This window comes from Leopardus geoffroyi, chromosome B1 (genome assembly GCF_018350155.1).
Source record: "Leopardus geoffroyi isolate Oge1 chromosome B1, O.geoffroyi_Oge1_pat1.0, whole genome shotgun sequence".
Classification (NCBI taxonomy): Eukaryota; Metazoa; Chordata; class Mammalia; order Carnivora; family Felidae; genus Leopardus; species Leopardus geoffroyi.
In genome coordinates, this window is record NC_059327.1 from 201916647 (window position 1) to 201938595 (window position 21949).

The window sequence follows — 21949 nt, forward strand, 5'->3', positions numbered from 1 at the left end:
TTCAATGCCGCCTCGTTGTTTTGAAGAATCTGGCGGCTCCTTCGCCTCTCAGAGCCTTTACTGGGCAGGCACCGCCCTCTTCCCGGGTTCACTGCCAACAGCCCAGCCCAAGGGGTCCAGGCACCAGGGCATCCTGTCCTTCGGATCACAGGCACGCGTCTCTGTAGGAGCCCGGGCTCTTCGGAGGGGCTGGGAGATCAAAAGTAACAGCAAAATAGTATGTATGACATGTGGCGTGTGTCTCATGTTTTCAGAAGCCCCAGTAGGAAAGTTATTAATTCGTAGACGGAAAGTCCAAACGCAGAATGGGAAAAACACTGCCCATTCGGGTTACCACCCGTATTGGTGGCCGTGGGGTTCCTGGCCGTTTACACAGAGTGGCAAGACCATCTATGTAGAAATGAGGTGATAGGGTTTTTTTGTACAAAATTTATTATCTCCTGGAAATATCAAATCAGCGGGAACCTGACTCAAATCTAGTCAGTACAGGTACCTCAGCCCAACCACATGCGGGAGAGATGGACACAGAGGCGGTCGGGGGCAGGGGTACGGTGGGGGGGGGGGGGGGGACGTGGAGACGGCCGGGGGGGGGGGGGTGGGGGAAGAGGGCAGGAGTACGGTGGGGGTGGGGGACGGGGGGCATGGTGGGGAGGCAGGGATACGGTGGGAGCGGGGGGAGCGGTGGGGGCGGAGGGAGCGGTGGGGGTGGGGTAGCAGGGGTACGGTGGGGGCGGGGGGACGTGGAGACAGCCGGCGGGGGGGGGGGGGGGAAAGAGGGCAGGAGTACGGTGGGGGTGGGGGGCGGGGGGCGTGGTGGGGAGGCAGGGATACGGTGGGAGCGGGGGGAGCGGTGGGGGTGGGGTAGCAGGGGTACGGTGGGGGCGGGGGGACGTGGAGACAGCCGGCGGGGGGGGGGGGGGAAGAGGGCAGGAGTACGGTGGGGGTGGGGGGCGGGGGGCGTGGTGGGGAGGCAGGGGTACGGTGGGGGCGGGGGGACGTGGAGACAGCGGGGGCGGGGGGGAAGAGGGCAGGAGTACGGTGGGGGTGGGGGTGGGGGGCGGGGGGCGTGGTGGGGAGGCAGGGGTACGGTGGGGGCGGGGGGACGTGGAGACAGCGGGGGGGGGGGAGGGGGAAGAGGGCAGGGGTACGGTGGGGGCGGGGGCATAGTGGGGGGCAGGGGTACGGTGGGGGCGGGGGGACATGGAGACGAGGGGGGGAGGCAGGGGTACGGGGGGGAAGGGGGAGCGGGGGGGCGGGGGGAGCGGTGGGGGGCAGGGGTACAATGGGGGCAGGAGGGCGCAGTGGGGGTGGAGGGAGCTGTGGGGGTGGGGTAGCAGTACGGTGGGGGCGGGGGTACATGGAGACGGTAGGGGGCAGGAGTACAGTGGGGGTGGTGGGGGCAGGCGTATGGTGGGGGCGGGGGGGACATGGCGGCGGCTGCGGGCGGGTACAGTGCAGGGTGCGTGACGACATAGATGCACCTGTCCCTGCCTGAACCTTGGCAGGTGGCGGCAGGTGCCGACTGAGTTACAGGGACAGACGGAGGCGGACGAGCACTGCGGAGGCAGGCACCGTGGGGGAGGGACGTGGAGGTCGAGGGAGGTACAGATACAGATAGAAATGACCTGTGTTCCGTGGTGGCGACCCCAGGCCCAGCCCAGGCCCAGAATGGATGTTCACATGCGGTGCCTGGGACTCTCCCTGGCTCCCGGATCCCCCGTTGCAGTGTTTCTCTTTTTAAACTTCTCTGAGAACCACGGGCTGGAGGCGTCGGGAAGGACGTGGTTCCGAGGCCCCTGGCGCCTTCTGGGGCCCTGAAGAGAAAGACCTCCCTTTGCCAGCCGCCCCCCTGTCTGACTCTGCTGGGTGGGACCTGTCCCCAGGCCGGGCAGTAGGGAGGACTTGGGGATATGCTGCGTCTCTACCTCTGGCCTCGAAGCCTCCAGGCCGCACCCTGGGCCCTGCTAGGTGGTCTCACTGCTCTGCAGGTGCAGGGGTGAGGGTGGGTGGCATTCCAGTGCACCTGTCAGGGCACAGCCCCCACCAGGAGGGGGCTGGCAATGCTATGTGGGGGCTCCTGGCTCCTGCTTGAGGCTCTTTCTATCTGCATGTGCTATTGAAATGCGTGCTCGGGCGTTCGTCCTTGAACATGACTCAAACCCACATACCTTTGCTGGAAGGACCTAGACCGTTTTCAGGCGGACTTGGCACTCGGCTCAGCGCTTCTCCAGCCCCCCGACCTTGCTGGGGAGCAGAGCAGAAGGCACGGAGATGTGTTTGGTATCTGCTGGGTGATGCACAGCTCCTTTGATGGTATCCGTTCCAGAACCCTTCTGTACCCTTTGTTTTATAAACTGGGAAGCCAGACTCGGGGTGGGGGGTCAGAAACGGCTGGCCTCATTCAGTTAATAAGTGGCCCTGTTGGGATTTGAACCCACGTCCACCTGACCGCTGGCCCCGGGGCCGCAGGGGTCAGTGCTTGCTCAATGATGTCCCATTAACCGTCTTGAGATCCTGAGTAAGTTTCGAACAAGGGGTCGGCATTTTCGTTTCGCCCTGGGCCCCGAACCCATGATGTTTCTGTCATGATTTGCCACCTCCTTACTCTGGTCTGGCTGAGACCCGACTGCCAGGGGCTGTGAGAGACCAGTGCTGAGAAGGGATGCACAGGGGCCGTCTGGTGGCCGTGGCAGTGCCTCCCATAGACCTACTGTGCACAGCTCCTTCTAGAAGTGGACAAATTCCACCCCAGAGACCATCAAAGGACTGAACTCCCAGGCCCTCTCCTGTAAAGCCGAGTAAATCAGGTTCAAAAAGATGGAAATCTGGAATGAAGGAAGACACCAGAATCAGACTGTGAGTCCCACGACAGAAACAGGATGAATCAAATGTGCTGAGAAAGGCTAATACCGTGGAAGCTTCGAGGCGAGGGATTGATGGTCAGGTTTCCTTTCGTTGTGATCTACTTAATTTAAAGATAAGGCATGACAGCCCCCGTGGGAAGTGCTACTTTATTTTAAAGGGGTGTTGATGTGGCCTGTAGGTGATCCAATGTGTCAGCAGGGGGTGGTCCTCAAGGGAAAAAGGAGGTGAGACCTGTCATGTGTCTCTCACCTGTTGGGTGCCAGGCACTGGGCCACCTGGGATGTCTCATCGGCCCCAAGAGATGGGCCTTGCCATCCCCATGTGACCATGAGGACAGCTTGGTCCACCCGACACAGGAGGGGCCCTGCTGGACCCCGGCCTAGCCTCTTTGTTTCAGGAGGTCCCCCTCTGTGGATCAGACCCCGTAGGCACCCCTGGCCTAGACCCTCCCCTGCCACCTGGGGCTGGTCCCCGAAGTCAGCCCCTGGCCCCAGTGGACTCCCGGGCCTTCTGATGTCCTCCCACATCTGACGCCTGGGCTAGGAGTGTCACCTGGGCTCACCTAGTGCCAGAGTCAACCTCCATGGACCGTTGGACACCCCAACTCCGCTGAGCCTCTATTTCCCCATCTGTGAAATAGGGAGAATGGCCCCTCACTCGCATGTTTGTGGTGAGGGTGCCAGGCGAAGTCAACGGCTGTGCGGCGGCCTGCTCTCCGGGCAAGCATTCACCGGGGCTGGAGAGGCTTCTGGAAGCCAGCAGGGCGGTGGGACAGCCCAGGCTCTGCACTGCCGATAGCCACTGCCCAAATGCCGGGAAACAGCGTGTGGGAAATGGAGGCCTAAATATGGCACCAGTGGGGGCTGTTGCCTTTGGTAGGCACGCGGCATCCACTTCCATACGGCATGGTTGTATTGGTCCCACTGGGGGAGAATTAGCTCCTGCTCCCAACGGTAGTGGATTTGTGTTTCTCTGCTTAAAAGTTTCCAGTAGCTGCAGACAGAATTGCCTTCTCTATATCCATCCATCCATCCATCCATCATCCTCATGCATCAGCTAATGCTACTGAGGCCTTACTCCATTGTGGCAAGATGAACAATGGGAGGAATCCGGGATCTGGCTGTGTGGCCCCGGGCTGGTCGTTTGTCCTCCTTGAGCCACCCTGCTTCTGTCTCTCAAGGGGAGTCCTTATTTCTGACCTCGTTGGGGTTCTTGGGAGGCATGAATTACATCTATAAGGTGTGCAAAGTGTGCATTGAGTAGGAGCCCGGTAAACTTTGCCTGAGACTTGATGTGGTCAGGGAGGGCTTCCTGGAGGCAGCAGAGCCTGAAACAGATCTTAGCGGGATAAATAGACGCTCATTCCCCAACACACAGTTACAAACCAAACACAGGAAACAGAGCAGTCTAGGTAAGTGTTGTAAACCTCAGACTGTATTGACCTACATGTGTAAAGAGTTGAGGAATATTTTCTCCAAGCGTAGTTAGTTTCTACTGGATTCCTCGAGCCAGTGAATGAACCAGCATCTAATAGTCAAAAGAACGCCCCGTGGGGACACCGGGGTGCCTCAGTCAGTTAAGCCTCCGACTCGATTTCGGGTCAGGTCACGAGGTGACACCGAGCCCCGTGTTGGGCTCTGTGCTGATAGCATGGAGCCTGCCTGGGATTCTCTCTGTTCCCCTCCCTGTTCCCCTCCCTGTTCCCCTCCCCCAGCTCCCTTTCTCTTTCAAAGTAAACAAATGAACTTTAAAAAAAGAGAGAATCCCCCATAGTAATTGGCAGGAGGTCCTGACTGCTGGAATGAAGTGTTTCTGAGCATTTTTGCTTTAATCAAGGTTTGTGGCGTTTCAGAGCCAACGGGGATTGAACCGGAGACGTAGATGCTTTACTGTATAAAAATGAAGGTGGATAAAATTCTCTTAAACTTCCTGTAAGGAGAGCTGCTCAGGAATAGCGAAATTTTCTAAAAATAGAAAAAAGGAATCAAAGAGAGGAAATTTGTTTAGAAGCGCTTAAAACTTACCGCGACGCTGCTGTCCTCGGAAATAGTCTGTCAATGAGGCGGGCGGGCGCCCTGAGTTAGACCCCAGCCGACAAAACCCACGCACACAGAGATCACACAATTAACAGCGAGAAAGTGGGGAAAAGAGGCCGTTGGCCGATCATTTGGTACTTTCGGTGGAAAACAGAAAGGTTACGCCCTGTCTTTGATGCGGGACCGGGGGAGGATATGACATTGGGTCTCTGGGCTGAAGCCTTGTGCCAAAATAAATGTTAGGTATGTCGAGGAAATAGAAGTGAACGAAATCCAAATATAGTAAGAAAAGTCGGGAGGATGTACACAGTCATTTCAGCCAGACAGGAAACCCAGAATCTGGAGGAGAAAGCAAAGACACATTTGACGGATGAAACAGAACTGCGCGTAAGGCGAAAACGCTGTAAGCCAAAACCAACAGATAGAAGGGACTGCCGAGGAACGCCACACGTCTGACGAAGGCAGGATTAATACCCGGTAACTGTCGCCGGCGTGTTTCTGGAAAGCTCTTGTACGTTGGGGGCAGCAGGATGTGAAAAGCTGGGGCGGTGGGTGGGTGTTCCCAGAAGAGCAGAGCCCTGCACCTGTGAACAGGTGAGAAGATGCTCAGCCCCCGAGGACCCAGGACGGAGAGAGCCCCGGGAAAGGGAGCAGGTGTGGCTGGAGGAGGGCCAGCTGGCCTGTCCCCCGAGGGAAGTGGACACGGAACCTTCTCGGCCCTCGCTGCTGGCTCCCCCGCGGCAGGATTCAGGGTTCCACCCACGGGATGTTTTACAGCCTGATTGTGACCACAACAAGCCGGGCAACGGGGGGCAAAGCGGATGCCTGTAGACAGGGCACCTTGGGCACGTGAACCCACACCAGGGACGCTTGGGCGGTGGTGAGAGGGACGCCGTCGGTCAACCTGGAGCGGTTTCCACGTCGTATTATTTTAAAAATTCAATTTATTTGAACAAAATGAAACAAGATAAAACAGTTCACCCATTTCTCCTACACCCTCAGCCTTGGGTTACCTCCCTCCCTTCCTCCTTCCCTTTCTCCCTCCCTCCTTCCTTCCCTCCCTCCTTCCTTCACTCCCTTCCTCCTTCCCTTTCTCCCTCCCTCCCTCCTTCCCTCACTCCCTTTCTTCCTCCCTACATTTCCTCCTCCCTCCCTTCCTTCCTCCCTCCCTCCTTCCCTCCCTCCCTCCCTCCTTCCTTCCTTCCTTCTTCCCTCCTCCCTCCATCCCTCTCTCCTTCCTTCCTTTGTCCTTCCTCCCTCCCTCCCTTCCTTCCCTCCCTCCCTCCTTTCTCCTTCCCTCCTTCCTTCTTCCTTCCTTCCTGCCTCCCTCCCTCCCTCCCTCCCTCCTTCCTTCCTTCCTTTTGGTGTCAGGTTCAAAACAATCATTGCCAAGAATATGTCAAGGAGCCTACCGACCATGTTTTCTGTCAGGAGTTTTATGGTGTCAGGTGTTACGTTCAAGTCTTTAATTGATTTTTAGTTGGCTTTTTGCATGGTGTGAGAGTGGTCCGGTTTTATAACAGCCTGTGGCTGTCCAGTTTTCCCTGCACCATGGATCAAAGAGACTGTCCTCTCCCCAGTGTATAGTCTTGCCTCCTTGGTTGTAAACTAACTGACCATACATTCATGGGCTTATTTCTGGGCTCTATTCTGTTCCATGGATCTATGTGTCTGTTTTTGTGCTGATGCCATATTGTTTTAATTAGTGTAGCTTTGTAATATAGATCAAAATCAGGGAGCGTGATGCCTCTGGCTTTGTTCTCTGTCAAGTTCGCTTTGGTTATGCGGGGTCTTTTGTGTTTGCTCACAGATTTTAAGACTGTTTGTTCTATTTCTGTGAAGTGTGTCATTGGAATGTGGCTAGGGATTGCATTGAATCCATAGATTGCTTTGGGCAACATGGACATTTCAACAATATTAATTCTTCCAGGCAGTGAGCATGGAATCTCTTTCCATGCATTTGTGTCTTCCTCGATTTGTTTCATTAATGTCTTGAAGTTTTTGATACACAGGTCTTTACATCTCGTTGGTTAAATTTATTCCCACCCATTTTCTTCTTTTGGACACAATTGTAAATGGGATTATTTTCTTAATTTCTTTGGTAGTTCCTTATAAGTGATAGAAACGCCACAGATTTTTGGGTGTCAATTTCATACCCTGCTGCTTTACTGAATTCTTTTATTGGTTTTACCAGGTTTTTTTTGATGCGGTATTTAGGGTTTGCTATACATATCGTGTTCTCTGTGGACAGCAAAAGGTTTATTTCTTCTTTTCCAACCTGGATGCCTTTTATTTCTTTATCTTGCCTAATTGCTATGGCTACGATTTCCACTACTAAGTTGAAAAACAGTGTTGAGACTGGGCATTCTTGTCTTGTCCCTGATCTCGGAGGAAAAGCTTTCAGCGTTTCACCACAGGGGATGGTGTTAGCTGTGGGCTTGTCCTGTGTGGCCTTTGTTACGTTGAGGAACCTTCCTTCTACACCCACTTTGTTGAGATACATTGGATTAAGTGAGAAAAGCAAGATGGAGGGTAAGAAATAATACCTTGCTTAATATGAAACAAAACAAACCAACAGGAAAAATAAGACTACTGTGCAGAGGTCTCTGTGTGTGTGTGCGTGTACGTGAGCTCAGAGAACAGTCTGAAAGCGTTCTCGCTGCGATGTCTGGCTGGGGGTTGGTTGTCTGGATGTGGATGGAGGGAAGCTTTGTGAGTGGAGGTCAGGAGGGGCGACTGAATTTTGTGAAACTTGTAGAAAGGGAGCAGGGAGGGGGAGGGAGGGGCGCATAAGGGGAGTCACCATCGCCCGTCACCGACGGGCCGACAAGAGTGAGAACGTCAGCGTGGTGGGATTTCACGCTCTTAACGCTTCCTTTGTTGTATATGTACCCGTCGCTCGGGTTTCTCCGGCACACAAGTGTGATTTATATAATAAAACAGCAAAGCTATTTTCATTGCATGAAAAAATTGGCTGTCCTGTGTGTCTGAGCTCCGAGGAGAGGCCCAAAGGATTGAATTTAAACCCAATACGGATTAAAAAAAAAAAAAAAAAAAGGACAGAGAACATTGTAGAAAGAAGACAGCATTGAAAAGGAAGAAAGGGCTGACATCAGTTGGGCTGGCGAGAAGTGAGTCATTGGGAAGCTGTGTCCTGGGGAAGAGACTCGTGTGGGCAGTAAAGGACCCAGGGGCTGCGGTGAGCACACTGAACCCATACGATAACACGTTGTTGGTCACTGTTCCTGTCTTTGGAGGCAACAGATGTCAAAGCCCAGCCAGGAAGTCAGCCCGGCACAGTGATGGGTGAGGCCGAGGGGCCCTCCCAGGCACCCTGATCCCAGGGATTAGGACTTCAGGGCCTCACTGCTGCCTCTAGAGCCAAGGGGTGAAGGGATTGGTGGCTTTCCTGCAGCTCGGGGTCCAGGCCCCCCAGCAGGAGCCGGGGTCGGGGTGGGCCTGCTGCATGGGAGCTGGAGCCTGGGAGACGACTCGGTTTCTGCCGGAGACAGGACAGGAAGCAGAAGGGAGAGGGAGAAGTACCCCGGCTTCTCCCCCACCCTCTCTCTCTCTCTCTCTCTCTTTCCCTCCCTCCTCCAGCCCCCACGGAGCCTGCCACAGCAGAGCCCAGCAGGACATCGGATGGCCTGGGACAGGCGGCCTGTGGGGTCCGGCTCCCGTGGCTCAGAGCAGAGTAGGGGGCAGGGGACGGGTGTGTGGGGGGTGGGGGCGGGAGACTGGCTGGCAGGGCAGGGAAAACATTTTCAAGGCCATTCTTACTGCACAAACGGGGGGACCTTGAGAGACCCTGAGGGCTTCCTGCCCTACCCATTTCCCAGGTGGGAAGAGGGAAACTTCAAAGACCTGGGGTGAGGGACAGCTGGGTGGCTAGGTTAAGTGTCCCACTTCAGCTCAGGTCAGGATCTCACGGATCGTGGGTTCGAGCCCCGCATCGGGCTCTGTGCTGACGGCTGGGAGCCTGGAGCCTGCTTCCGATTCTGTGTCTCCCTCTCTCTCTGCCCCTCCCCTGCTCATGCTCTGTCTCTCACTGTCTGTCAAAAGTAAATAAATGTTGACAAAAATTAAAACAAATTTATATTAAAAAAAAAAAAACAACCTGGGGTGAGCCCCAGGAAGAAGGGGGGGCTGGGGAGGCCTCATCAAGGACCGGCATCGTGGGGAGGCCAGGGAAGCCGCGCCTGCCTTCCTGACGGTGGCCCCACTGGGCGCCAGAGAGAAAGTTCTACGTGGTTCTATGCGGTTCTGTGCGGCTCCTTGCCTGATGGGTGTGGCCCAGGGGACAGGCTTTGTCCCAGGAAGAGGGCCCAGCCCTGGGAGCCGAGCTGCCCTCCCGAACCACCGCTTCAGGGACTGTGAAATCACGGCTCTCTCTAAATGTTCCTTTCTTTCTTTCTTTTTTTTTTTTAATTGTCATGACTAGCATAATCCCAGTTTATCTTCTCTCTCACCCTTGACGGTGAATTTAATTTAATAGGCTGCGGCGGTGCTGCCTCTGATCTTTAAATGCCGTGTTTATTTGCCTTATTAGCGTGGGCGCTCGGTTTGAAGCGAGCGCACAGATGTCTCGCAATGTGGGGCTTCCGCCAGCGGCTGGATGGCTTCGCGGCCTTGCTGTGGCCACAGCCCCAGACTGAAACGGATGTGGACAAAAAGGCCTTCTGTTCCCCTGCAGCCACAGTGTGGGAATGTCAGGGGAGCCTGAGCTGATGGAAGGAGGCCAAGGCCGTCCCTACTGAACGTTCCCGAGTCCTGTCTGGGAGAGTCCTGCTTGAGGCCCCGAGACAGGACAGCTGCCCCTGCCCTCCCCAGCTGTCAGCAGCTCGTGAGTGTGTGTGGCATCCTCCTGCTGCCTTCTCCCAGGAAGGCCCCTGGCCCTGCCAGTCACCAAGTTGGCCAGACCGGCTGAAGTGGAGAGCTGAGCGTCCTAGCTTCATGATAACGGTCCGATTCCAGATCGCTGGAAGCCAGTGGCCCTGAGCGGGGAAGCTGGGGAGGAGCCGCGTTCTGTTCTATAAACATCCTGCCCAGGAAAGGCAGCTTGGGTGTCCTACCTCAGGGCCTTTGCATGTGCTGTTCTTGTTTCTGGACACCCACATGGACTGACTCCCCAGTGTGTTTCAGTCTCTGTTCAAATGTCACCTCACTGGGAGAGCATCTTGACCGCTCTGCCTGAGATAGCAGCGTCCCTGCCCCCCCACCAATCTTTGCTCCTTATTCTGTGATCCATTGCACTCCCTGACAATATACGTTTCTTCTACTCATTTATCATCTGACTGTCCCTCCACGGCATCAGCTCCCTGGATCAGGAGCCCTGGCATCTGGTTACCCACCAGGAAGGGGTGAAGCCAGAACCAGGTCCCCTCCTTTCCCTGTGGCCCAGGAGGGATGGCCACACCCTGTCCCCAGAACTTTCTATCATGGGTCATCTACTCTTGAGATGATCTCAGGAGAAAGGGAATGGGGAAGGTGGGAGGGGGTGGATGAAGGACAGGAAAGCTCACACAGAGACAGACGGGCCCAAGAGAGACCGTTCAGAGCTGCCACTGGACGGACTCTCAGAGACTTAGGTGACGAAAGGACACACGCAGAGACACCAACACAGAAAGAGACAGAGACAGAATTAGAGTTGCATAAAGAGAGCCGGAGGTCTGTGCCCAGAGGGACCGAGGGACGGACCGCGGTAACCGTGGCTGCAGGTGTGCACGGAGGCCTGCCGGTGCTCCCGGGGGGCTGGGCCAAAGCCCGAACAGCCCGTTTCTTCATGTTGTTGCAAAGTTGAGCCCTCCTTCGTTCTGTCCGGAACTCCGGCCTTAGCTGCCGGCCGCACCCTCGGATGCCCAGACGCAGAAAATCCAGACAAGCTTTGGCTTGGCCCGGTTCCAGCTGAGAATCTGTCCTCAGGAAGAATACCCCTCCGTGGGGAGGGAAACGGATACTGACATCACCCTGGGGCCCAAACGGTTCATGTTCACCATTAGCAGGTCTTTGCAAGGTTGTTGTGGGAACACACACAGGGTCCTCCCGTGGAGGATTCGTTTACATGCTTCCTGTGAAGGACAGCACGGTGACATCCTGGTGTTTTTAAAATAGAAGTTGAGTCACATTCTGGAATCAACCCGGTAGCGGGCCCTGGGATCCAGGAGACGTGATGGCATGCACCGGCAGGGCAGTTGAGAGGGCGTCCGAAAGGCTCAGTCAGTCACTCATCAAACGTCCCCTGTGCTCCTGGTGCTGGAGTCTCCCCGAAGCATCACTGTTACCCCATCTCAGCGCCCAGCCCGGGGCCAGACACACAGCAGGTGCCCAGGAATGTGTGGCATATGGGTTGGATGGAAAGAAGGAAGAATGGATGGACGGATGGATGGACAGACGGGTGGGCGGTGGACAGAAATAGTGTTGGATGGATGGATGGGCGGAGACTCATCGAGGAAAGTGGGTGGGAAGGACCCCTAGAGGGCTGGGGGCGGGTCAGCCAGAAACAAGCCCAGAATAGCACAAGGTGTCCCTCACTGGTCTAGAGTGGGGATCCACAGGATCAGACCCCACCTCTGTCGGTCTCTTCGTACCTGCCCCCCTGGCTTTCCAAGGGCAGGACCTCCCCTCCCCCTCCCCCATCCCCTCCGCGCCCCACTCAGGCCCGTGGTCGCTGGCCTCTTCCACACTCCCACGGAGGAGAAGACCCCGTCCTCTACCGACGGGCACTCACGCGGGTGTGGCTGTCCTTCTGGGAGCCCCACTGGAAGTGTGGGACCCCACATCTCTGTAAGGCCAGAACCCCGGCTTGGGGGTGGGGTCGTTTTTCCAACACGGGAGCTGTCCCACCACGGGCTCTCCGGCCCCTGCAGGGGCTGCAGGCGAGGCGAGGCGAGGCGAGGCGAGAGGGTGTGGGAGAGTCCCCTGGCACCGCCCCCGGGCCCAGAAGCCACGCCGAGGACCAGAACCAGGCTTCCCGTGCAGACAGACCGGGGAGGTCGCGGGCTGTGGCATCTATAGACCTGGGCCCACCTGCCCCTTCACCTCCTTGCTGGGGGCTTCTCAGCAAGTCAATGGACCTCTCTGAGCCTTGGCTTCCCAGTGTCTGACATGGGATCCTGTTTTCCTGGTGGGGAGCACAAGTTGGAAAAATAGGACCCGTGCTAGAGGCGGTAGTTACGTGACCTTGTAAAAATGCTTCTGCCGCAGACGTGGGGGAGTCCAGTCGCAGCCACCAGGCCAGCGACCGGCAGGACCCCCCTCGCCCCCTGGGATGGCGGAACCGCCCCCAGGAGGGGGAACACGGCTTCGCGTGGCCCGGAGTTCGGGGAGCCAGGACACGTGCGTCCCCACGGCCGGTTCGAGGCAGGAACCGGCAGCACTGTGTGCCTGGGACGCCGTGACACAGGGGAGGGGGAGGCAGGCCCTGCCTGTGGGATGGGGACCGCCACATGCTCCCGAGGAGGGGATCGCGGCAGGACCCGGCGCTCGGCAGCACCCCCAGCCCGCCTCCCCCGGCCCCTCGGACCTGTGGTGGGAGCAGTCAGTTCTGCGAGCCCGCTAACTGGTGTGCCGCCTCGGGGACGCATGACTGTCGCCTGCTTAAAGGCATCTCGTCACTATTTAGCCCTCTAACGGGAGTCTTGAGCGTTGGAGAGTATATCCTGCCAACTTCCACTTGCTTTGGTTTTCCCGCCCGGAGAGCAAGGCGCACAAAGTTATTGCGGGGAGCCCGTGGGGTGCAGGCGGGGCGACGGCCCGAACCCAGAGACCGCATCAGGAAGCTGGGGCTGCGGGCGGCGCCCTGCCACGTGTTTGCTGTTGTCGGTGCCGTTGCAGAAACGGTTTGGGCCTCGCTGGGTCATTTCGTGACAGACTTTCACCAACTGTCTGCTCGGGCCGGGGGGCGGGGGGCACAGGGGGTGGGGGCCGCGTCTTGCCGCGTCCACGGTGCTGCAGGGGTTGGGGCACAGCCCAGGTGCCCGGACCACGCCACACCCAGGGTGCTGCACAGGGCGTAGGGAGGGGAGGACTTTCAGAAGGCACAGGGCACAAGGGGGCTTTCCTTAGGAAACTTGACCCTGGCCCTCACCTGGCACAGAAGTGCAGGGGAGTTGCCAGAGGTGGGGTCTTCAGGGTGGGGAGGTGGTGCAGCTCCCCAGGGTGGAGGGTAACCGATACCAGCACCCTCTTCCCAGGAGCTGATGTTCTCGATGGGAAGCCAGACGGTAAATGACAAAATACGTGTACGACGTCAGGGAGCACTGATGCTGCGGCTGGAAGTCAGGCTAAGGGGCAGAGAGCTAGGCGTGGGTGGCCCAGGTCGCCCTCCTCGGCGATGGATATTTGAACAGAGCCTGGGATGCGGTGGGGAGTCGGTCCCTGTCTGCATCTGGGAGGGAGAACAGCACGTGCAAAGGCCCAGAGACGGGCTCCACGCGCGGCCGCATTGCCTGGGCCACCGGGACAGTGCTGAGCTCTTCAAGCAATGACACGTGACGACACCTAGGAAGTACTGACAAGCAGGGGAGCTCGGGTGCCAGGGCTTTTACGGAGGTTGGCCATGTAGCCCTGTGGCCGTCTCCAGCCCCTCCAGAAGTAAAGCCATACTGCCTGACCCAAGACCCCTACCGCAATCGCATCGTTAGCACGCGCTGGCTGGCTGGCCGGAGGCCTCGGGCCGGCAAAGCCACCCTTCCCAGGCGGGAACTTCCAGGGGCCAGTCAAGGGCCTAACCTTTCTCCGGAGGGTGCGGACAACCCAGACCCACTGGGCCAACCTCGCACAGCCGCCGAGCACCTTCGGCTTCGCGGAGGGGAAGGAGGAGGGAGGCGGTCGGGGCGCTCTGGGCCAGACGCCGTGCTGGGATGCTCATTCGTGTCTGTCATTTCAGTTAGCGCTTGGATGGCCCTGGGTGGGAGGTGTGTCCCCACTGTACAGAAGGGACAGCTGAAGTCTAGAAGGCGAGCGAGCAGCTCAAGGTCATGCCACCGGTGGTTTCAACCTGTAACCACACCCCCTCCACCTGACCACGCGGCAGACTTGGAATAATGCTGTAGGCATGGGGGCATCTCGTAGGAGGTGGGCTGGGCACAGCTGTGGCCCTCGTTGGGGCTTGCCACCTGCTTGGCCTAGAAGGGGCTCTGGAGGGGGCCGGAGAGCTCCCCGGGGGTCCGCCGCGGACCCTCGGAGAGCCAAGGCCTCGGCCCCCGGCCCGCTCTCTTCCGGGGGCGCCTGGTGCGGTGGGCTGGCGGGGTTGACCAGGTGGCCACGGAGCTGCCTCCGCCGTAAGCTGGAAGAAGGGGTGTGGCTGTCTGTCTGTCCTGCCGGCTCCCCGTGGGTACAGACAGACGCGGCTGCTGCTGCCAAGGGCCCGCATCCTGTAGGCGTGAGCCTTTATGTACTGTTTTCAGTCTCCTGATGAGTTTCCAAGACGTCTTTGGCGCTTGCGTGGTATGAGGGGTCTGGTTCTGTTTCATTTTCTAGGTTGGAGGAGGGAGAAGGGGTCGCGACCTCTGCCCTCCAGCGGGCTGCCTGGGACAGTCTGGTGTCTCCCGGACGGAAAAGCTCTGCTCGGGGCCAGGAGATCTCAGTCAAAGTGGCTCCCTGGGCCCTTCGGCCGCTGTGTGACTTTGAGGAAGTGACTGCCCTTCTCTGGGCCGGTGTCCTTTTCATGGGAGAGGTGGGGGTGGGGGGGTGGGGGGGGGTGCCGAGAGGCCTCAGGGCCCGCTTGGCTCCCACAGTGAGGTCAAGTGCCGAGAGCCCGCGTAGGGCTAGCAGCGTGTGGGTGAGGCCTAGGTGGTTGGTTGGTCCATGCACTCACTCGGCCGCATTCACTGGCCCCTGCTTCACGCAGGCCTCGGGCAAGGGGCTGGCCGGAGAGTGGGTCGGACACAGTGCTGGCCTGTGAGGGGCTCTCAGGGGCGTCATGGGAAGTCCATCACGGTGGGGGCAGGTGTCCCCGGCAGCCGTCGGCGTGCGGACGAGGAGACCGCGAGGCGGGGTGGGAGGCCGGCAGGCGATGTGTGCCTTCACCTCTTGAGGCTCTGCCCTGAGTTCACCTTGGCTCTCTTCCCAGCCCTGCCTCCCCCCTGTGCGGACAGGGGGCTGACACACCCCTGCCCGTATGCCTTCCTCCGCCTTCCCACTGGTCTACTGCTGTCGGGGACTCTGCGTTTATCCCGAGGGTGTGGGGACCCAGTGGGGGTCGTCCGGAGGGAGACTTGCATCGTTTGGGGGGGAGAGGAAACTCCCTCCGGTTGAACGGGGGCCTCTGGCCAGCACCCTCCGCAGGTGTGATCAGCTGGAGAACGCGGGTGATGTGGGCCCGGAGAGCTTCCTGCCAGCTGGGAGACCCGTCCCTGGGTGCACATGATGCTGCCAGGCCCCCCAGGAGCCCCAGAATGTAGAAGAGGCTGCTTCCGGAAGGGACGGGAGACGCCCCTCTCTAGCCCTGGGCCCTCGAGGAGACAATTCCCGATTCACAGGAAGCCTCGGTCTTCTCCAGCGGGTCCCGGCTCCCCCTGAACCCTGCTCGCTGCTGGAGTTGCGAGTGCAGGTTGGAGATGCCTCTCTCGTCTTGCACCATCCTTGGCTGCTGGCGAGGACTGGGGGCCACGTGGGGTGGCACAGAGCTCACGGGCTGGGGGCTGGGCCGGGCTCTGCGGCCACACTCAGCTCCTCTGTTCCTTCCGTGCTCTATGTCTCGTCTCCTCCTCGTCCTTACCTCGTGGGGGTGCTACCCGCCCTTCCTTACCTCGTAGGGGTGCTACCCGCCCTTCCTTACCTCGTGGGGGTGCTACCCGCCCTTCCTTACCTCGTAGGGGTGCTACCCGCCCTTCCTTACCTCGTAGGGGTGCTACCCGCCCTTCCTTACCTCGTAGGGGTGCTACCCGCCCTTCCTTACCTCGTGGGGGTGCTACCCGCCCTTCCTTACCTCGTAGGGGTGCTACCCGCCCTTCCTTACCTCGTAGGGGTGCTACCCGCCCTTCCTTACCTCGTAGGGGTGTTGGGAGGACTGTAAAGTGAGCTGTTATGTGCAAAGCATTTGGTTCTCATGGGGCTTGACATATGGGGAAATGATGAGTTATTGTCACCATTCCTATTATCTCATCTGATAACACAGACAACTTTAGTCTCACATAGAGACGGATTGTCCGAGGTCCAAAATCGGACAAGGGTGGAGGCGTTCTGCTAGCCCCGGTCTGTCAACTTCGGCCCAGAGAAGGGTCTTCGGGGACCCAGTCTGGAAACAGATGTCTGTTGGCCCCTGGGTTCGGCTATTCAGTTTTGCCATCGAATCAGCCTTTGTTTACCTTCCAGGAACTTTTTGCCGTGAAAATTTGTTTTTCAACCCGATATCCCCAGTTTCATGACTTACAAAATTCCTTGACGTTCACTGAAGTGGAGAGTATTGTGTCTATTCCTTACTTCATTTCTGTACTTTGTATTAAAATATTCCTCGTAGCATTCAGAAATGGAATTCGCTTCCAGATCGCCCGGATCTCATCCGCTAATGCTTAATGTGTCATTCAGGCTGCCTGTGGCACACACTGGGTATACTCCCCAGTCATTCAAAAACTCAATGTAGAGGCGTCAGATTCTATAATCGGATGGATTGGCATAGAAAAGTGTTGTCATTCTGTGCCAGGACCCCCTAAGAATAAGTGAGGACCCTCATTTTTTTTATTTTTTTATTTAAAAAAAATTTTTTTTAATGTTTATTTATTTGGGGGACAGAGAGAGGCAGAGCATGAACGGGGGAGGGGCAGAGAGAGAGGGAGACACAGAATCGGAAACAGGCTCCAGGCTCTGAGCCATCAGCCCAGAGCCTGACGCGGGGCTCGAACTCACGGACCGCGAGATCGTGACCTGGCTGAAGTCGGACGCTTAACCGACTGAGCCACCCAGGTGCCCCGAGGACCCTCATTTTTAAGGTATTGAGTCGTATGATGTTCTCAGGTCCAAAAACACATTTTTTTAAGAGCCACAGAAGCTCAGGCCTTCACAGAGGAGCCCCGCTCTTGCGATGTAACCCTGGGGAACAATCCAGCAGAGGTTAAAGTAACGAAGATGTTGTTTCTGCAGGGCGGAAGGGCTGGGGACGGCAGGACACGGGGAACAACTGCATTTCCAAGGTGCACAGCACAGGGCATCACTCAGTGCCTGTCGAAACGCCTAACGTAGGTTCAGGCTAATGAAAGACCCATCAGCAATGCCGCGTGGCCTGGATGGAAATGCCACACGGCCAACAGAAATGCCAACCATCTCGTGCTAAAATCGGAACGAATGTCGTGTGCATGCTGAAATTGCGATACTGTAAATATAATCACATGTGGACAAGGGCTGGACGGGCATGGAGGGATGAAGGGGCCCAGTCGATGGTTGAAGCAGAATCTTCTTTTCTTTTTTGTGTGTGTTTATTTATTTTTGAGAGAGAGAGAGAGAGAGAGAGAGAGAGAGAGAGAGAGACAGAACACGAGGGAGCGGAGGTGCAGCAGAGAGAGGAGGAGACACAGAATCTGGAACCCAAAGCAGGCTCCAGGCTCCAAGCTGTCAGCACAGAGCCCAACGCAGGGCTCAAACCCACGAACTGGGAGATCGTGACCTGAGCCGAAGTCGGACGCTTAACCAACGCGCCCCAGATTGTCCTCTTATCTTTCAATGATTCCGAGAAGAGTGGAGGAGGTGTAGGCCTATCAAGAAGGAAATGTTACTGTAAGTGGATTGGTGAACTTCTGGAATTTCCCAAAGGGTAGACTCAGGTCAGAAGGGTAGCCTAACCTGGCCCAGCCCCAGAGCCAAGCCCGGACCTCTGACGTAGCAGCTCACACAAGCCCCGCCGTGCTGGGGCTTTCTCACCGCGGCCCCACCGACCCTGTTCCAGGACAAGGCGGCTGCTGGCTGGATGGCTCCTCGGGGCCACATTGTCTGTTCTGCAGCAACGTCTTTCCATGGTATTGTGTGTCTTATTCTGTTTGGGTGTTTTCTGTCTGAAATGACAGTTTTGGACCTCAGAGGGGCTTGGCCCGCTCCCAAATCGGCCGGTTCCCTGGGGGAGTGCATACATCAGTGTGCTTCACGCTGGGCACTGGCAGGAAGGGCTGGCCTTGGGCAGGGCTGCTCCTGGCCAGTGACTACCCTGTCCCGTTCATACGAGGTGCTCGTGTGGCAGTCCCGACAAAATGCAGAGCGACCCACGCTGCCCACCCCCCCAAGCCCCTCCACACGCCCACCAGGTCATGACTATCAGACCGTCACCTCCCCCCGGGCATAAACCCAGCCAGGCCCCTCCAGTGCCCCATCGGAAACAACTTCCTCAATTAACCCTGAAGACGCGGCGATGTCCTGTCTGGTCCCTGGGTTGCTGGTCCTTGAGCCACACCTGGGGTCAGCTTCTGGGGTGCCGTCTGCCTGCACCTGTGAGACTTCCGGGTAATTGACACCTCCCACCCCTGCACCTGCAGCCACGGACGGCCCCGCCTTCTCCCAACCTGCGGCCTGGGCTAGGCCGGCTCGCTCACCCGCCTCCGCCTTCGGACATGTGCCCAGCTGAGGGCTTGCAGAACGGCTGTAAAAGCAGGAATGTGTGCCGGGTGAGCCCCACCTGTGGGACACGTCCAGGGACACGGGCCTCATTTAGCCCGATGGCCATAACCCACTTCTAAAGAGTGCCCCCTCCTCCGCTGGGAAAAGAGCTATTGCAAAGGTCCCGCCTTGTGCCGCGTTAAAACCTCCAGAAGTAGGGGCGCCTGGGTGGCTCAGGCGGTTAAGTGTCCGACTGTTGATGTCGGCTCAGATCATATCACGGTTTGTGGGTTCAAGTCTCACATCAGGCTCTGTGTTGGTGGCACAGAGCCTACTTTGGAGACTCTCTCTCTCTCTCTCTCTGTTTCTGTCCTTCCCCCACTTGTGCTCTCTCTCTCTCTCTGAAAATAAATAAACTTTAAAAGGAAAAAAAAAAAAACCTCCAGAAATAAAGCCAGCCAGACCCATGGTGTCGCCTATGTCCCCTTCCTTTCTATAGAGCAGGAAGGAGGTACAAGGTGTGGGCGTCATTTAGAACTCGAGTCACATAGAGCCTGTGGCTTCGCCCTCTCTGAGCCCCGGCGGATGACTTCACCTCTTGGTATCTCATGTTTCTCATTTGCACACTGAGAGCCACTGGCTGGGATGTGATTAGATGAGCTGAGCCCCCGAGTGTCTTCACCCTGGGGGCGCAGGTGGCCCATCCTGGATGGGGACTGCAGAGCGTTATTGGTGCTTCCCCCGGACTCCGCTGTGGGAGGCTGTGGGCCTCGGCCATGCTGTCGTCTCTATTCCTTCCTTGCCTCTGCACGGAGCACCCAGCTCCCCCAGCCGGCGCTCGGGGCCGACGGCCAGCCCCCACTCCCCCTTATCGGGTGCCTCTTCCTCCTCCTTCCCCTTTCAGATTCTCTGCGAGGCCTCCCAGACCCCACAGGCACACTTAGAGGCTTCTGTGAGAGCACACACACGTACCTCCTCAGAGCTCCGTGCAGGCTTCTGGCACCTTCTCTGGCTCCATGGGATCTGTTAGCCCCTTTGCCGCAGGTCTGTGAGGAGGTCTTGAGGGGCACGGCATGCAGGAGGATGGTCCCGGGCCGTGGGGCAGTGCCTGGGGACCCAGTGCTGTGGCATCATTTCGAGGTCTGAGCGGCTGGTACAGAGCATCTCCTGGAGGCACGGCCAGCTGCCCAAGATGCCCGTCCGCTTCCGTGCACCGTGCCCAGCACAGAGTTTGCACGTAATAGGTGCGTGGGAGACGTTTGTCGAAAGGACCTCGTGAACTGAGGGCGTTCACTCACATCAGGATTTTTAAGGATAATGCAGGGACTCACTGGAAAGGATGGGTCCCCTTTATGGCGTGACGAACAGCGGTGGCCAGGAGCCAGCTTGAGCAGAAGCGTGGCGCGAGCTGTCCCGCGGGGTCATCAGCTCCCGGGCCCTGCACCAACTCCCATCCCTGAGGTGTTGGCAGAGCGGCGGGGGCAGCGTCTGGGAGCAGGCCTTGCCCGGCCCAGCTTCATTCCGGAAAGATCCGCCGGCGAACGTCACAACCCCTGCCGCCTGTGGGCACATGGCATCCTTGGTGCCGTGGCAGGCGGCTGGGAACCACGAGGGGACGCGCTGGTTGGGGGACAAGCTTGGAGGACAGGCTCGGAGAGGCGGGCTCTGGCCCCGTACGGCCATGGGACCCTGCTCGCTGTGAGTTCAGACGCAGAGAATCTCAAGCCCCCTCCTGCCCGCCTCCCTCTTGGCCGGCTGGGAATACGCCCGGGCTGATGCACAGCGGGCTCAAGTTAATGCTGCTGCGAAAACCTGTGGGCAACAGAGGTGCAGCTTCCTGGGTGGGACGGGCTGCGGCCCGTGTCCAACTGCCCGCACGTTGGAGAGCATTGGCCGCCAGGCTCTGCAAGGGAAATGGAGTCAGAAGGTCCAGCCGCGTGGAGTGGGTGCCGTGCCCTGTGAACACCTCCAGGGACATCGCTCAGCGGACAGCCTAGGTTTCCTATAGTTAGTTTGTGGTTAAGTGTTAAGCGATCCTTTCATACTCTCTGAGCCTCGGTTTTCCCATCTGTAAAATGGGAAGGCATGCTCCCGTTCGAATGGTCTTCCTGTGTCAGTTGAGTCCGTGTGTCCGCCCAGAACCTGGCATCCAGTGCGTGTTGAGCGTGTGGTTTCACTGGACGCCCCCTCCCCCAGGCCCTTCCATCAGAGGGGCCCCGCTCTTCAGATCCCGCCAGCGGCCATGGCGAACAAGGGTGCTCCCCGCCCTACCATGCTGTGCTCCCCCTGGGGCCAGGGCTGTTTTCTTCCTCAGCTCACCCCCCTAGCAGGGCCCCGACTCCCCACTTCACATGCAGAATCTCGAGCCACATCCTGGATTTTTTCTGGATGACTTGACCAGCCCTGGAAGTGCCCCCCTTATTGCCATAATTCTTTTCTGCTGATCCTGTGTCCGTGTATGAGACCCGGCAGCAAATCGAAGCCCGCCAGGGGTCCCGTGAGCTGTCAGTGCCGAGAACCAGACCGGCCCCTGGGTGAAGCCGGCTCAGAGTCCGTTCCTTCTCATCACCCAGTCACAGACGCCGTGCACGGCCGGAATCCGACCAAAGCTCAGAACCGCTTCAGCTGCGAGATCGTACCCCTAACGTTCGGTGGGAGAGCCCGTGAAGGACGCCTCTGCACCCCTGTAAGACTCTGGACACATCCCTTTCCTAGCTGGGCCTCAGTTTCCCCAGGTATAAAGTGCAGGTGGTAATTCTGCCCGTCTGGACCGGAGACAGGGGTCTTCTCGGGATGCCCTGCCACCTGACAGGTGCAGACCGAGAGCCAGTCCCCAGCACCCGTGCAGCTCCAGCCACCTCTCAGCCCAGGGTGGGTCTAGCGAGGTCAAAGAAAAGAGGAGAGGTGGCGATGGAGACATAGGCCCGCTGGGGGGGAGCTGGCATACAGGGAACCCCGGAGCAGCCGACCGGGCAGAGCATCTGCTGCTGGGATCCACGTGAAGCAAGTTTTTACATCAGAGCAACTTAACCCAGTGACCAGCAGTGGCCCTGCCCTCCCTGCACGGCCAGCGTTTCTGGGGAGATCAAGGCCTGGCCCCCGGACCCTCTTTCTTCGTTACAAGGGAGATGCTCCCGGGAGCCCTTGAACGCTGAACCACACATTAGCAGTGCGTCCTGCTTGATGGGAATGTGGAGGCAGGACAGGATGTCTGCGCTCTCACGACAGTGACTGGCGGGCATTGGGGGTGCGCCTGCGCAAATTAGCCGTCAGCACGTACGCACAGCATCGTGATCATTAGAGAACACAGCTGGGTCCACACACAAGTGCACCCTCCACCAGGGGGAGGTCCGCAGGGACCCCACAGCCATGACCCTGGGCTTGCCTCCAGCTCGCTTTCCTCACCTCTCTAATCTCACGCAGGTGTCTCTGCCACTGTGTCATCAGCCCGTTAGACCCGCATCGGTCATTAAAAGATAAAGAAACCGCCTCTCACGGAGACCAGGCCTCACCCAAGGCCGTGCCCC

The 21949-nt window shown here is 58.1% G+C and overlaps 1 protein-coding gene across 1 annotated transcript in view; it reads left to right on the forward strand.

Moving 5' to 3' along the window:
• Positions 1-21949, forward strand: part of SORCS2 (sortilin related VPS10 domain containing receptor 2) — a 463121-nt gene that overhangs the window by 257083 nt on the left and 184089 nt on the right.